Here is a 17,091-nt window from a genome sequence, read left to right as displayed (position 1 = left end):
TATTGCCCAGTTCGTCACTAATGTCAGTTTTTTGTCTGTCAAATACATTAATGTTGCAGGGCCAGAATAAACGCTTGGAAATTACATGATTTCATCTATTGCTGTATGGTTTAATAATCATGTAATACAGTGTTATAGTACCCTGATACCTGTGAAGATTTGGGTAAGAATAAGTCGAAAGAGGCGACTAACGGGATCAGGGGGTCAGGCTTGCTGCCATGGTTGATGCATGTCATTGTATGCCAATTGCCTGGATCGATGCTCATGATATCAATCATTGGATTGTCTGGTCCAGACTCAATTATTTACAGACCGCCGTCATGTAGCTGGAATATTGCTGAGTGGGGTGTTAAAAACCAACCAACAAACAAACACTCACTCTTGATGGAAACATTGTTTTCTTTTCCAGGTAACATTGAGGAACAGGGACTAGATGTTGAAGACAATTTCTCACTCTGCAGATAAAGGTAAGATGAGATTACAGTTCACCAGGCAGATTTAGTGAGGAATTGACTTCAATATTTTGAAGTCCGTTCTTATGAAAAAAGAAATCATCAATGATATTCAAGCTGCTCCATTTATGCACTATCAACAATAAGACAGCCTTACTGCACACTTTGGATAGCGGAAATACCAACTTGAACATATACACAAACATGGTTTATTGAACAGCAGTTGCAACAAATACATAACAATGTCATTCAAAGAATAGGAATTACACGATTGACATGTCAATCTGGTGAGTTATCACTGCTGGGGTCAAGAGTTCTACCCACATGTTTCAAACTAGGCATCATTGACCGCTCCAATCAGTGAACTGTTGTTGCTTCTATTATTTTATTGCCTTTAAACTTCTTTGATGCCAGTCAACAGAATAAATTTATAAGCTGTGTGTTGTTTTTAGGAAAACACTGTTTATTGTTTTTACAGAAGTGCTTTACTCAGTGCTAATTAGTGGTGCTATTTGCTGTTTGATTGGATTAAGGTAAGGATATGTATCATTCCACTCGGGTGGTGGGAGTCGCGGGAGTTGCATTAATTTTGAGTTACATTTTTGGCTAGGGGTCAGCAGTCGTATTAATTTGGAGACGCATTAATTTCAAGATTTACGGTGTGAGCTGATTGGTCAGTGACGAGAACACACAGCACACCATCAGTTTAACTTGCATAAAAAAAACAGATATCACTTGCTTGTGTTTTATAAAGGGGTGTCCAGGTAAATTGAAAAATCGATATATTGCTATTGGTAAGCACTTAAAGTCAATAAATGGATTGTTAAATCAGTTTCCGATCAATAGTGTCGATTTCAGTTAGGAATATCGATAGTTTCGACTGTATTTACCATATCAATAAAACACATGCAATGCTGTTCAAATTTGTTCATGAGTGGTAGTAATTTCACATGGTAATGTAGAAGTTTCTCTTTCTTAAATTATTAGGGTAAAGAAAAATGAAATCAGTCATATCTCAAACTTTTCTTTTTATTTGTTGTTATGGTTATCACATATTAACGGAAGCTTCAGTCCCACGTTTTAATTCAACTCTAAAAATCCATCTAAACTGATACTTTGAAAACTATTGATATTTATTGCAATAGTTGCTTGCAATATCAATAGTTATCGCAATAGTGATTTCCAGACCCATAGTCACCCCCAGTGTTATATCCTCTTGAGGTACGGAATGGTCGAAATTGACAGAGTTGCTCCCCTTGTCTCAGACATGGCTCCACCAGTGGATGGGAATGCTTGAGTTTTGTATTTGTGAAAAGAGAATGAGAGAGTGTATCAGTAGAATGATTGGTTGGTTGGTTTGTTGTTTAACGCCGCACTCAGCAATATTCCAGCTATATGACGGCGGTCTGTAAATAATCGAGTCTGGACCAGACAATCCAGTGATTAATCATCATGTGCATCGGTCCACGCAATTGGGATCGATGACATGCATCAACCAAATCAGTAGAATGAAGGTGATGGAGAGAGTGACAGAGGAATTTGAATTTGGAAAGCCTTTGAATGAATGAATGAATATTGTTTTACGCCGCATCAGCAATTTTTCAGCTATTCGCGGCGAGGGAAAGCCTTTGACAGGCCTTAAGCTTCAATTCAATGATTCCAAAAGACCATGAGTTTGGCAACAAGTGTTAATGGGTAACACTTCTCCAACTTTGAAAGTATTTGAAAAAATTTGCTTTTTATGGACTATAATCATGAATGGTTTGACTCGTGTTCAGTGCTAATTGGCATCTGGTGATTACACGGACTAATTACAATTGGGTTTTTCTTTAATACTGCCTGAAATGGGGTTTAACGTCGTATCCAATTTTATTGCACTTACATGGCGATATGTATGGTTGTGTGCACGTGTGCCTTGTCCAGACTGAGATACCATGCCGCAGTTTAACATGAATAACCCACTAACACTCCCAGCCAACCGGTCCTTGTTTAATCCCCTTAATGCCGAGCGCCAGGCAGGGTAACAAGAAATATCATCTTTTAATGTCTTTTGGTATGACATGGTGGGGGATCGAACCGTGGACTGTCCACTCTTCGGGCAGACGCTCTACCACAAGGCCGTCTTAATACTTACTATAGCGATTATGATGACTAACATGGGGATCGAGTGGTAAGTTCCTGCAACTAAAGCGATTGAATGTCTCCGTACCTGACCGCTTGGTGAACAGAACAACTTGCTTGCCTGGCCAAGACTCAGGCCGGCATAACATACCGTATTCGATGAAATGAGCGCCCAGGGCGCTCTCAAAATTAGAAATAGGTTTTTTTATTGGAATATTATTTTGCTGAAAAAAACAGAGTTGAAAGATAAATTTCGTGGTTTATGCTGACAGCCTGAAATGTTTTACGTGCGACAGATTATACTTTTCCAGAATTTAATTGCCAATAATAAAGGGTGCATATATACACGAATAGGGGAAGGAAGCGGTCTGATCATATGCGAAAAGAAGTCGGAAGGGGTGCTAATTGGGATTGTTCACTAGCCAATACATTAGCAAATCTTGAAGTTGGTGCTTATTAGAGCGGGGCGCATATTACGTCGACTATGGTAGCTAGCATAGAGCTGACTGCAGTATTAGTGAGTGAGTATGGTTTTACTCCGTTTTAGCACTATTCCATCAATTTCATGGCGGGGGACACCAGAAATGGGATTCACATATTATAACAATGTGGGGAATTGAGCCTGGGTCTTTAGTCTTTTGTCAGCATTTAATTCTTAGGTTTCGTAGGTTATATTATATTACCAATGATCTTTTTGATGAGAAAATGTTGATTTTTCTTTGTCAATCTTTTATTTAAAGACTGTTCATTATTTCATGATCAACTTCACACATATATCTGTTATGCCTTAAACTGGTGCCTTTTGCCATTTAGGAATTTTGAAAATTTATCTTCTGGTTTTCGTGAAAACAATTTGGACTTAGGTTCAAATGATTATTTAAAGACTGTTCAGTATTGCAATAATTGAACCATTGATAAGCCAAGACTGTTCAGTATTGCAATAATTGAACCATTGATTAGCCAAGACTCTTCAGTATTGCAATAATTGAACCATTGATAAGCCAAGACTCTTCAGTATTGCAATAATTGAACCATTGATAAGCCAAGACTCTTCAGTATTGCAATAATTGAACCATTGATAAGCCAAGACTGTTCAGTTTTGCAATAATTGAACCATTGATAAGCCAAGACTGTTCAGTATTGCAATAATTGAACCATTGATAAGCCAAGACTGTTCAGTATTGCAATAATTGAACCATTGATAAGCCAAGACTGTTCAGTATTGCAATAATTGAACCATTGATAAGCCAAGACTCTTCAGTATTGCAATAATTGAACCATTGATAAGCCAAGACTGTTCAGTATTGCAATAATTGAACCATTGATAAGCCAAGACTGTTCAGTATTGCAATAATTGAACCATTGATAAGCCAAGACTGTTCAGTATTGCAATAATTGAACCATTGATAAGCCAAGACTCTTCAGTATTGCAATAATTGAACCATTGATAAGCCAAGACTGTTCAGTATTGCAATAATTGAACCATTGATAAGCCAAGACTGTTCAGTATTGCAATAATTGAACCATTGATAAGCCAAGACTGTTCAGTATTGCAATAATTGAACCATTGATAAGCCAAGACTCTTCAGTATTGCAATAATTGAACCATTGATAAGCCAAGACTGTTCAGTATTGCAATAATTGAACCATTGATAAGCCAAGACTGTTCAGTATTGCAATAATTGAACCATTGATAAGCCAAGACTGTTCAGTATTGCAATAATTGAACCATTGATAAGCCAAGACTCTTCAGTATTGCAATAATTGAACCATTGATAAGCCAAGACTGTTCAGTATTGCAATAATTGAACCATTGATAAGCCAAGACTGTTCAGTATTGCAATAATTGAACCATTGATAAGCCAAGACTGTTCAGTATTGCAATAATTGAACCATTGATAAGCCAAGACTCTTCAGTATTGCAATAATTGAACCATTGATAAGCCAAGACTGTTCAGTATTGCAATAATTGAACCATTGATAAGCCAAGACTGTTCAGTATTGCAATAATTGAACCATTGATAAGCCAAGACTGTTCAGTATTGCAATAATTGAACCATTGATAAGCCAAGACTCTTCAGTATTGCAATAATTGAACCATTGATAAGCCAAGACTGTTCAGTATTGCAATAATTGAACCATTGATAAGCCAAGACTGTTCAGTATTGCAATAATTGAACCATTGATAAGCCAAGACTGTTCAGTATTGCAATAATTGAACCATTGATAAGCCATTTGTATTCCTTCACTATTCAATCAAGTGCTCAATTGCTTACCATATTTGGGGCACTTATTTACCACAGCTGGGTAGAAGGGGGGGTGCATTATACACGCCATAATGAGTTTTGATGTTTTTTTCCCCCAACGCAAAGACATTACCGTGAGCATGTAACACCGGAAATACCATGTCAACAAATCCATACTGAAGTACGCAAATTAATCATGTAATTACACTGTCTGGCTATAAAAAGTGTTCATTGTATATCTGGACTTATGTTTGTAACTTATTCCATTAATTTTATTCAAAATTCCTTATAATACTGTTTTAATTAATTTCTGCGATTAATCATGTGTGAAGCAACACTTATGTTATGGAATTTGTATCGTTTATGTTTTTTTCGAATTCAATTGAAATAAGAAAAACAATTAGCATCCAGTGATAACGACTGCTGCCAGTGATCTTCTCATAGCAGCACCATGCCACTGAGAGAGACCTGCATCACTTGGGTTGAACTGCTGCCTTTTGCTATTTGGAATTTTTTCCCCATTTTATTTTTTATGTTTCCATAGAAACAATTTCAACTTTCCCTCAAATGAGGGTAGGGTTAGTACTTGGGCCAAAACTTAACAACCTTTCAATATTTTCAATGAAACTTGGCCTATGCATTGCTCATCAGCTAAACTGGTGCTTTCAAAAAAAAATTTTTGTTGTGTTTCCATGGAAACAATTTGGACTAAGTCTCATACAAGTAGCTTTTTTTCCCAGCCCAAACTCTATAGCTAATGAATATTTCTGCATTCTTTCTAGGCTGTAATTTGCTATTATTTTTTTTCGGATTTGCAGACACATTAAATTTAACAATTTGAACTAATGAATCCAAAAAAAGGAGGGGGAGACATATGTATTTGAGTAAGAATACATTCTAGTTTTTATATATGTGACGTGTATCTACTTCACTGTTTTCATGTCCTTGTAAGGGACTGCAGTGAACAGACAATGTAGGTGTCAATGTTTGCTGTTGTCATTATCTTCATCATTAACGTATGAAAACTTCCTCACCGTCAAAGTTACCTTTATCATATGAAAATATCATCATCGTCAAAGTTAACTTTATCATTGTCGGCGTAGTAGTGGATGTAGTTGAAGTAGTAGCAGAACAAGTAGCAGAACAAGTTGCCATCATTGAATTCCCGCTGTACAGCATCAAGTTTTGCCATCATTGAATTCCCGCTGTACAACATCACGTTTTGCCATCATGGCCCAGTCGTCTAAGGTGCCGCGATTCGCTGTGCAGAGTTGCGTCCCTTGGGCACGCCAGAAACCTATGATTGTGGGTTTGAATCCCGGTTCTCCCCAATTATGTTTCTAGGTTTGTCAGCACCATACCCGTGCTTGTGGGTTTCACCGAAGTGGTAAACGTCTGAGACCTGCATCACTTCGGGCTTTCCTCCCACATTTAGCTGACAGACCGTGATATAACTGGAATACTGTTAAAAGCGGCGTTAAACCCAACTCACTCACTCACTCACGGTGCATTAGGTTCTGTTATTTACTTAACCCTTAGAAATTTATTTAACAAATGTGATTGGGAAGGAGGGTATGTTTTTCCTGTAATTTAAAATTAAAAACTAATTTTTCACTAAAGTACTGTTTGAAAAAAATATAGTTAGTTACCTTGTGTCTGGAAAAAGTAAAGGCAAAGTAAATTAGAAGAATATTTGAGAGCTTCTTCAAGTGATGTGATTCTGCATTTGTGACGATATACCAAAACTTGCCTTGTACATTTTGTCCCCTTATACTAAAAAGTAAGAGTTTCAAAACTTGAGATTCCACTACGGGATGTGTGGTTCAAGTTTTGCTTTTCACATTTGCTTGGAAAAATTTGGATTGATGTTTTTAATTTATTTTGAAATAACAAGAAAGCATTACATCAGAAAAATTCTCCCGTTGAACTAAATGTTTGAAGGCTGGAAATGAAGTAGTGTTTTCGTGTTATGATCAGGTGTGTGGGGGATCAGGAGTGTTGTTCCACAGATTGTGGCACGGTGGAATTTATTGGATCAGTGTGTTACAAGAAAACTGACAAAGTAACGTTTCTGCCCTGTGTGTTTTTAATGTCAACAGGTTATGTCATCAAATGTGTTCCAAACACACAAAATGTGCGATCGGTTAATTCCTGATTTATTTTGGCAGATAATAAGCCGCAATCCATCAAGTCGTTGTTTAAACGAACCCTGCACTTCCGTTTTTCCACATATTTTTGCAATACGTACACAACAAAAGGCACCAGCGTATGTTCGTCCCCACAGACCCTGACTTTTAACAAAATACACTTTGCAACATTTTATCATAGGGTTTTCCTCAAAAGTTCATGTTTTTGGTTGCACCCAGCCGAAAGTGCGTAAATATATGTTTTTTTGGGAAAACGCATTAATCAAACATTAGCATTGCTTTGTTATTGGAGTCCTGGTGGACATCTTGACAAAATTTACAGGTCAGTTGAGGACGCTCAGCCTTCCTTGTTCATTAGGCGAAATGTTACACAAATGTTGATACAGAACTACAAGCCCCACCTGCCCTGGCAAATTGCAACACAATAGTCTTCTTGTGTTCTGGATGTGCTGGTTTCTGTGAAAAACTTGACATTTAGCATTCTTGTATGATTTGCAATCCTGGTTCAATGTCTGAAGCTGGATACTCTGTGTTATATTAGGGAGGGGTGGAGGATGGGGATAGGGATGGCTTGTTCAGGGTAGGGATGTTGGTGGTGTAGGTGTCCATGTTTGCTGTTGTAATTATCTTCATCATTATCGTATGAAAATTTCATCATCGCCAAAGTTACCTTTATCATTGTCGGCGTAGTAGAGGATGTAGTTGAAGTAGTAGCAGAACAAGTTGCCATCATTGAATTCCCGCTGTACAGCATCATGTTTTGCCATCATTGAATTCCCGCTGTACAGCATCAAGTTTTGCCATCATTGAATACCCGCTGTACAGCATCAAGTTTTGCCATCATTGAATTCCCGCTGTACAGCATCAAGTTTTGCCATCATTGAATTCCCGCTGTACATCATCAAGTTTTGCCATCATTGAATTCCCGCTGTACAGCATCAAGTTTTGCCATCATTGAATTCCCGCTGTACAGCATCAAGTTTTGCCATCATTGAATTCCCGCTGTACAGCATCAAGTTTCGCCATCATTGAATTCCCGCTGTACAGAATCAAGTTTTGCCATCATTGAATTCCCGCTGTACAGCATCAAGTTTTGCCATCATTGAATTCTCGCTGTACAGCATCAAGTTTTGCCATCATTGAATACCCGCTGTACAGCATCAAGTTTTGCCATCATTGAATACCCGCTGTACAGCATCAAGTTTTGCCATCATTGAATTCCCGCTGTACATCATCAAGTTTTGCCATCATTGAATTCCCGCTGTACAGCATCAAGTTTCGCCATCATTGAATTCCCGCTGTACATCATCAAGTTTTGCCATCATTGAATTCCGCTGTACAGCATCAAGTTTCGCCATCATTGAATTCCCGCTGTACAGAATCAAGTTTTGCCATCATTGAATTCCCGCTGTACAGAATCAAGTTTTGCCATCATTGAATTCCCGCTGTACAGAATCAAGTTTTGCCATCATTGAATTCCCGCTGTACAGCATCAAGTTTTGCCATCATTGAATTCCCGCTGTACAGAATCAAGTTTTGCCATCATTGAATTCCCGCTGTACAGCATCAAGTTTTGCCATCATTGAATTCCCGCTGTACAGCATCAAGTTTTGCCATCATTGAATTCCCGCTGTACATCATCAAGTTTTGCCATCATTGAATTCCTTCTGCACAGCATCAAGTTTTGCCATCATTGAATGCCCTCTGTACAGCATCAAGTTTTGCCATCATTGAATTCCCGCTGTACAGCATCAAGTTTTGCCATCATTGAATTCCGCTGTACAGCATCAAGTTTTGCCATCATTGAATTCCGCTGTACAGAATCAAGTTTTGCCATCATTGAATTCTGCTGTACAGCATCAAGTTTTGCCATCATTGAATTCCGCTGTACAGCATCAAGTTTTGCCATCATTGAATTCCGCTGTACAGCATCAAGTTTTGCCATCATTGAATTCCGCTGTACAGCATCAAGTTTTGCCATCATTGAATTCCGCTGTACAGCATCAAGTTTTGCCATCATTGAATTCCTGCTGTACAGCATCAAGTTTTGCCATCATTGAATTCCGCTGTACAGCATCAAGTTTTGCCATCATTGAATTCCGCTGTACAGCATCAAGTTTTGCCATCATTGAATTCCGCTGTACAGCATCAAGTTTTGCCATCATTGAATTCCGCTGTACAGCATCAAGTTTTGCCATCATTGAATTCCGCTGTACAGCATCAAGTTTCGCCATTATCCTTCCTCATCAGTCTTGGCATATTAATTAATACTAAATTAATGATATCACTCTCAGAGTACACTTTTCCTCTGATAAACATATGGCGAGCCAGTTGTTTATTCTGTAATAAAACATTAAGGAAATGTTTAACATTCCATATCAAAGCTATCAACATTCAGTTCTGGAATTAATATGGTTAAGTGGCATTTTACGAGGAACAAGTTTCACACTGACGAAACATTAACTGGTATCAGAACAGTTCAGCATGGTTCAAATACATAAAGTATCTACCCAAAATTAATTTCTTATTAATGGGAGATTTATTAATCTGTTTATCTGAAGAGGAAATGTTATCGCATATGATCGTAAGTACTTGGTGTGTCGAGGATGAAATGACCTAATCTCAGAGGTAACCTTAATCTCCATCAAAGTCTTTCAGCCATGCATTCCCTCCAATTTAGGATTTGGGAGGATATTTTCAGGACAGTTTGAAATTTTTCACATGACTTAAAAATGAAAGGTTTTGCTTTGGTTAATTGGATGGGATCTTTTTTGTGTTAGTCTGTGAAAATTGGGAATTACCTGTTGACATGGCATGGAGGAGGAAGTTGTTACTGAATGCAGGGAACAAAACATGGAACAAAACATGGACTTGACATTGATGGAACAAAACATGGACTTGACATTGATGGAACAAAACGGGGACTTGACACTGATTGAACAAAACATGGACTTGACATTGATGGAACAAAACATGGACTTGACACTGATGGAACAAAACATGAACTTGACACTGATGGAACAAAACGTGGAACAAAACATGGACTGGACACTGATGAAACAAAACGTGGAACAAAACATGGACTTGACACTGATGGAACAAAACAGGGAACAAAACATGGACTTGACACTGATGGAACAAAACATGGACTTGACACTGATGGAACAAAACATGGACGTGACACTGATGGAACAAACATGGACTTGACACTGATGGAACAAAACATGGACGTGACGCTGGTGAAACAAAACATGGACTTGACACTGATGGAACAAAACATGGAACAAAACATGGACTTGACACTGATGGAACAAAACATGGACTTGACACTGACGGAACTAAACATGGACGTGACACTGATTGAACAAAACATGGAACAAAACATGGACTTGACACTGATTGAACAAAACATGGACTTGACACTGATGGAACAAAACAGGGAACAAAACATGGACTTGACACTGATTGAACAAAACATGGACTTGACACTGATGGAACAAAACATGGACTTGACACTGATGGAACAAACATGGCCTTGACACTGATGGAACAAAACATGGACGTGACGCTGATGAAACAAAACATGGACTTGACACTGATGGAACAAAACATGGAACAAAACATGGACTTGACACTGATGAAACAAAACATGGACTTGACACTGATGGAACAAAACATGGACTTGACACTGACGGAACTAAACATGGAAGTGACACTGATTGAACAAAACATGGAACAAAACATGGACTTGACACTGATTGAACAAAACATGGACTTGACACTGATGGAACAAAACAGGGAACAAAACATGGACTTGACACTGATTGAACAAAACATGGACTTGACACTGATGGAACAAAACATGGACTTGACACTGATGGAACAAACATGGACTTGACACTGATGGAACAAAACATGGACGTGACGCTGATGAAACAAAACATGGACTTGACACTGATGGAACAAAACATGGAACAAAACATGGACTTGACACTGATGAAACAAAACATGGACTTGACACTGATGGAACAAAACATGGACTTGACACTGATGAAACAAAACATTGACTTGACACTGATGGAACAAAACATGGAACAAAACATGGACTTGACACTGACGGAACAAAACATGGACTTGACACTGATGAAACAAAACATTGACTTGACACTGACGGAACAAAACATGGACTTGACACTGATGAAACAAAACATTGACTTGACACTGATGGAACAAAACAGGGAACAAACATGGACTTGACACTGATTAAACAAAACATGGACTTGACACTGACGGAACAAAACATGGACTTGACACTGATGAAACAAAACATTGACTTGACACTGACGGAACAAAACATGGACTTGACACTGATGAAACAAAACATGGACTTGACACTGATAAAACAAAACATGGAACAAAACATGGACTTGACACTGATGGAACAAAACAGGGAACAAAACATGGAGTTGACACTGACGAAACAAAACATGGACTTGACACTGATGGAACAAAACATGGAACAAAACATGGACTTGACACTGATGGAACAAAACAGGGAACAAACCATGGACTTGACACTGATGGAACAAAACATGGACTTGACACTGATGGAACAAAACATGGACTTGACACTGATGGAACAAACATGGACTTGACACTGATGGAACAAAACATGGACGTGACGCTGATGAAACAAAACATGGACTTGACACTGATGGAACAAAACGTGGAACAAAACATGGACTTGACACTGATGAAACAAAACATTGACTTGACACTGATGGAACAAAACAGGGAACAAAACATGGACTTGACACTGATGGAACAAAACATGGACTTGACACTGATGGAACAAAACATGGACTTGACACTGATGGAACAAACATGGACTTGACACTGACAGAAAAAACATGGACTTGACACTGATTGAACAAAACATGGACTTGACACTGATGGAACAAAACAGGGAACAAAACATGGACTTGACACTGATTAAACAAAACATTGACTTGACACTGATGGAACAAAACATGGACTTGACACTGATGGAACAAAACACGGACTTGACACTGATGAAACAAAACATTGACTTGACACTGATGGAACAAAACAGGGAACAAAACATGGACTTGACACTGACGGAACAAAACATGGACTTGACACTTTCGGAACAAAACATGGACTTGACACTGATGAAACAAAACATGGAACAAAACATGGACTTGACACTGATGGAACAAAACAGGGAACAAAACATGGACTTGACACTGATGGAACAAAACAGGGAACAAAACATGGACTTGACACTGATGGAACAAAACATGGACTTGACACTGATGGAACAAAACAGGGAACAAACCATGGACTTGACACTGATGGAACAAAACATGGACTTGACACTGATGGAACAAAACATGGACATGACACTGATGGAACAAAACATGGATGTGATGCTGATGAAACAAAACATTGACTTGACACTGATTGAACAAAATGTGGAACAAAACATGGACTTGACACTGATGAAACATAACTTGGACTTGACACTGATGGAGCAAAACATGGACTTGACACTGATAGAACAAAACGGGGAACAAAACATGGACTTGACACTGATGGAACAAAACATGAGCTTGACACTGATGGGACAAAACATGGACTTGACACTGACACGAAACAAGCATTTCATACTGACACTTACAGTTCCTTGAAAATGTTTCTTTTACAATGCATATTTGACATTAAATTGTTTTCTGTTTGGGGGATATTTACATAAATATGATTGAAATCTCAAGTCGCCTGATATGCTTATAGTTAGTGCAGTTCCCTCAATATATGTATCTACACTTTTAAATTGGATTTCGTGGCAATTTGAATCTATTATGGGAGAAATTATTCTACCCTAAACATATGGCGCTTGTAACCATGGCAACAAAGTTTGAAAATGATCCAACTTCCTGCCTGTGATGGAAACAGGATTAGTGAAGTCATTGGGTACTTCTAATCAGGCTAATTACAGGGAGGAGGACTGATCCGAAACTTATGCACTTGTAGAAATTATTTCGCGATGATATGATAGTTTACACATGGTAGCCATAAGATCCTGGTTATGTTATGAAGTTCATGGCCATTGGCATAAGTTCTTAATACTGCTGGTGAAATCGGAAACATTTGCTTGAATAATTAGTGGAAAGTATTAAAGCTAATTATTCAAACTTGAAATTTAGAATTGCTTGTTTGACTTGTACCTAAAATGATCAATGCACACAAAATGCAAGTATTTATCAAGGCAGTAATTCTTAGAAGCCGATATTCGGCGCCAAGTCGGCAGCAAGTATTGGCAAAATTCCTAAATTGGAGAAAAATGCATCCCAATCAAGTTGAAATGAATTGAGACTAAATTATGTTTTTGTGTAATATGTGTGTCTTAGTTTAGCATTGCTTTGAAAGCTATGGTAGAGGAATGTAAGAATATAAGAACCTTACAATTACCAATTGTTTTCCCAATCAACCCACCAGGGGCTGAAAACCTTTGATAATCCATGGACTGAAAATATAAGAGTTTTCTTCACATTTGGTAGGTTTTTCTTTTCATTTGGTAGAGTTTGATTTAGAGAGAAGATTTTGAGAATAAAACGTTGATTTTGATTTACTGAATGTGGCTTTTGATTTACAAAAAGTTGATTTTGATTTTTCAGAATGAAGATTTTATTTCATGATTTTGATTTATGGAAGTTGATACTAATTGATAGTTTTATTCATATGAATGTTTGCATGATAGTTTAATGACTTGTTTTGTGAAATCTTGCGAGTTTTGTTTTGACAGTTTTGAGTTTTGTATTTTAGACATGGAAAACTTGATATAAGAGATTTTAAAGTTTTATCCATTTATTGAACAAATCACATGACCATGTTTACAATGTGTTCAAACCTTTTTTCAAGTTACGTATTTAAATATGGGAAACCGTAAGTTATTTTAATTTAAAAAGTGTCCCCATGGATTTCAATTTACATCGTACAAGTTTTCCCCTGAATCTTTTTTGATACACCCATTTCTAATGCACAATAATGGAATCAGTAAAACGTTTCCAAGAAATCCGAAAAACAAAATTCCTGCAGAAAGCGCCTATCCCCATGCTGAGACCTCAGTTCTGAGGTGTTGTAGCCTGTTCATTAAAACCATGAAATAGTAGCAGTTTGGAATAGTTGCCAGTATTGTCTGTGCAAGAGGTATGTTCCTGAGATTTGCTTTTGGAATACCTTGAGTGCTTGACCATTGTTTTTTAACCTGATTGGCTGGATAGAACCACAAACGGCATGCATTGTGTGGAGCACGTTTCCTTTGGCTATGCGGGGAAGTGGAGATAGAGGCTCAAGTCTGTTCACCACATGGGCGGTTGATTGTACCCCGCTTGCTGCTAGTGTTTTAAATCGAAATAAACAAGCAGTGTATTTCTGTCATTACCGTTGTAAAAGGAAATAGATGAATTTGATGCATAAAGGTTTTTGTGGGAAAAAATGCCAGATTGTTTTTGAACAAGATATTAACGACTTGCTGTGTGTTGCAGTTTCGGATGATGGGATGCAGGTTTGGGAAGAAGGAATGGTTGAGATAGAGGAAAGGTTGGTGGTGGAATGGTTGGGATAGAGGGAGGGTTGGTTGGTGGAATGGTTGGGATAGAGGAAGGGTTGGTTGTTGGAATGGTTGGGAGAGGGAGGGTTGGTTGTTGGAATGGTTGGGATAGAGGGAGGGTTGGTTGTTGGAATGGTTGGGATAGAGGGAGGGTTGGTTGTTAGAATGGTTGGGATAGAGGAAAGGTTGGTTGGTGGAATGTTTGGGATAGAGGGAGGGTTGGTTGGTGGAATGGTTGGGATAGAGGGAGGGTTGGTTGTTGGAATGGTTGGGATAGAGGAAGGGTTGGTTGTTGGAATGGTTGGGAGAGGGAGGGTTGGTTGTTGGAATGGTTGGGATAGAGGGAGGGTTGGTTGGTGGAATGTTTGGGATAGAGGGAGGGTTGGTTGTTGGAATGGTTGGGATAGAGGGAGGGTTGGTTGGTGGAATGGTTGGCACAGAGGGAGGGTTGGTTGTTGGAATACTTGGTACAGAGGGAGGGTTGGTACAGGGGCAGGGTTGGTACAGAGGGAGGGTTGGTTGTTGGAATACTTGGTACAGAGGGAGGGTTGGTTGTTGGAATGATTGGTTCCGAGGGAGGGTTGGTACAGAGGGAGGGTTGGTACAGAGGGAGGGTTGGTACAGAGGAAGGGTTGGTTGTTGGAATACTTGGTACAGAGGGAGGGTTGGTTATTGGAATGGTTGGTACAGTGGGAGGGTTGGTTTTTGGAATGGTTGGGATAGAGGGAGGGTTGGTTTTTGGAATGTTTGGGATAGAAGGAGGATTGGTTGTTGGAATACTTGGTACAGAGGGAGTGTTGGTTGTTGGAATACTTGGTACAGAGGAAGGGTTGGTTGTTGGATTGGTTGGTACAGAGGGAGGGTTGGTTGTTGGAATAGTTGGGATAGAGGATGGGTTGGTTGTTGGAATGGTTGGCACAGAGGGAGGGTTGGTTGTTGGAATACTTGGTACAGAGGGAGGGTTGGTTGGTGGAATGTTTGGTTCAGAGGGAGGGTTGGTACAGAGGGAGGGTTGGTACAGAGGGAGGGTTGGTTGTTGGAATACTTGGTACAGAGGGAGGGAGGGTTGTTGGAATGGTTGGTACAGAGGGAGGGTTAGTTGTTGGAATACTTGGTACAGAGGGAGGGTTGGTTGTTGGATGACTTGGTACAGAGGATGGGTTGGTTGTTGGAATGGTTGGCACAGGGGGAGGGTTGGTTGTTGGAATAGTTGGGATAGAGGATGGGTTGGTTGTTGGAATGGTTGGCACAGAGGGAGGGTTGGTTGTTGGAATACTTGGAACAGAGGGAGGGTTGGTTGTTGGAATACTTGGTACAGAGGGAGGGTTGGTTGTTGGAATGGTTGGCACAGAGGGAGGGTTGGTTGTTGGAATACTTGGTACAGAGGGAGGGTTGGTTGTTGGAATGGTTGGTTCAGAGGGAGGGTTGGTACAGAGGGAGGGTTGGTACAGAGGGAGGGTTAGTTGTTGGAATACTTGGTACAGAGGGAGTGTTGGTTGTTGGAATGGTTGGTACAGAGGGAGGGTTGGTTGTTGGAATGGTTGGGATAGAGGATGGGTTGGTTGTTGGAATGGTTGGCACAGAGGGAGGGTTGGTTGTTGGAATACTTGGTACAGAGGAAGGGTTGGTTGTTGGAATGGTTGGGATAGAGGATGGGTTGGTTGTTGGAATGGTTGGCACAGAGGGAGGGTTGGTTGTTGGAATACTTGGTACAGAGGGAGGGTTGGTTGTTGGAATGGTTGGGATAGAGGATGGGTTGGTTGTTGGAATACTTGGTACAGAGGGAGTGTTGGTTGTTGGAATACTTGGTACAGAGGAAGGGTTGGTTGTTGGAATGGTTGGGATAGAGGATGGGTTGGTTGTTGGAATGGTTGGCACAGAGGGAGGGTTGGTTGTTGGAATACTTGGTACAGAGGGAGGGTTGGTTGGTGGAATGTTTGGGATGGAGGTGGGGATGGTTGTAGTGATTGTTAAGACTTCTAAATTTATAATTTCATATAATTTCAAAATTTCCAGCATGCCCAGTACTATTGTCTAGAACAAGCTATTTATGAACAGACACTCCTGGGGCGACCCTAATTATATCACATATCAGTTCCTTAGGGAGTTTCAGAGTAACAAAAATGTTCATTCTATAAGTTTTGATGGTTAACAGGCCTGCAAGTTTACTCTCTGACTAAAATCGACATAAATTACAAATATTCCCGACAAATTCAGGTGAGCTACAGACCATTGTGGTTTTATTTTGTATGACTCGAGCTCTTGAGGCTGTGTGAACCCCAGGACCAGGAGGTGTGTGTGTTGTGTGAGAGTTGGACAGTTTAATGGCTGTTGAGGTGTTACCAGCCCCTGGCAAGTAGGTGACACAAGGAGAAGTACACACTCCACTGACAGTTACTGGCTGCTTATGCCTGGTACATCATCCAGGCTGTGGACATCCCAGTCTCCATAGTCGGCTCCAGGGAAAGGGTCATTCATTCATTCATTCATCC

General features: G+C 39.5%; 1 protein-coding gene across 1 annotated transcript in view; it reads left to right on the top strand.

Annotated features, from left to right (window-relative positions):
- The window catches only part of LOC124122871 (cell adhesion molecule-related/down-regulated by oncogenes-like), a 346,871-nt gene that overhangs the window by 67,456 nt on the left and 262,324 nt on the right, over positions 1-17,091 (top strand). Inside the window, exon 2 of the mRNA XM_048390129.1 lies at positions 410-467. The gene's annotated coding sequence lies outside the window, so the exon portion shown is untranslated. The remainder of the gene's footprint in view (positions 1-409; positions 468-17,091) is intronic.

This window comes from Haliotis rufescens, unplaced genomic scaffold (genome assembly GCF_023055435.1).
Source record: "Haliotis rufescens isolate VD_foot unplaced genomic scaffold, xgHalRufe1.0.p SCAF_84, whole genome shotgun sequence".
In the NCBI taxonomy this organism is placed as follows: Eukaryota; Metazoa; Mollusca; class Gastropoda; order Lepetellida; family Haliotidae; genus Haliotis; species Haliotis rufescens.
The sequence above is the reverse complement of the archived record's forward strand: the minus strand, read 5'-3'. Positions and strand labels throughout refer to the sequence as shown.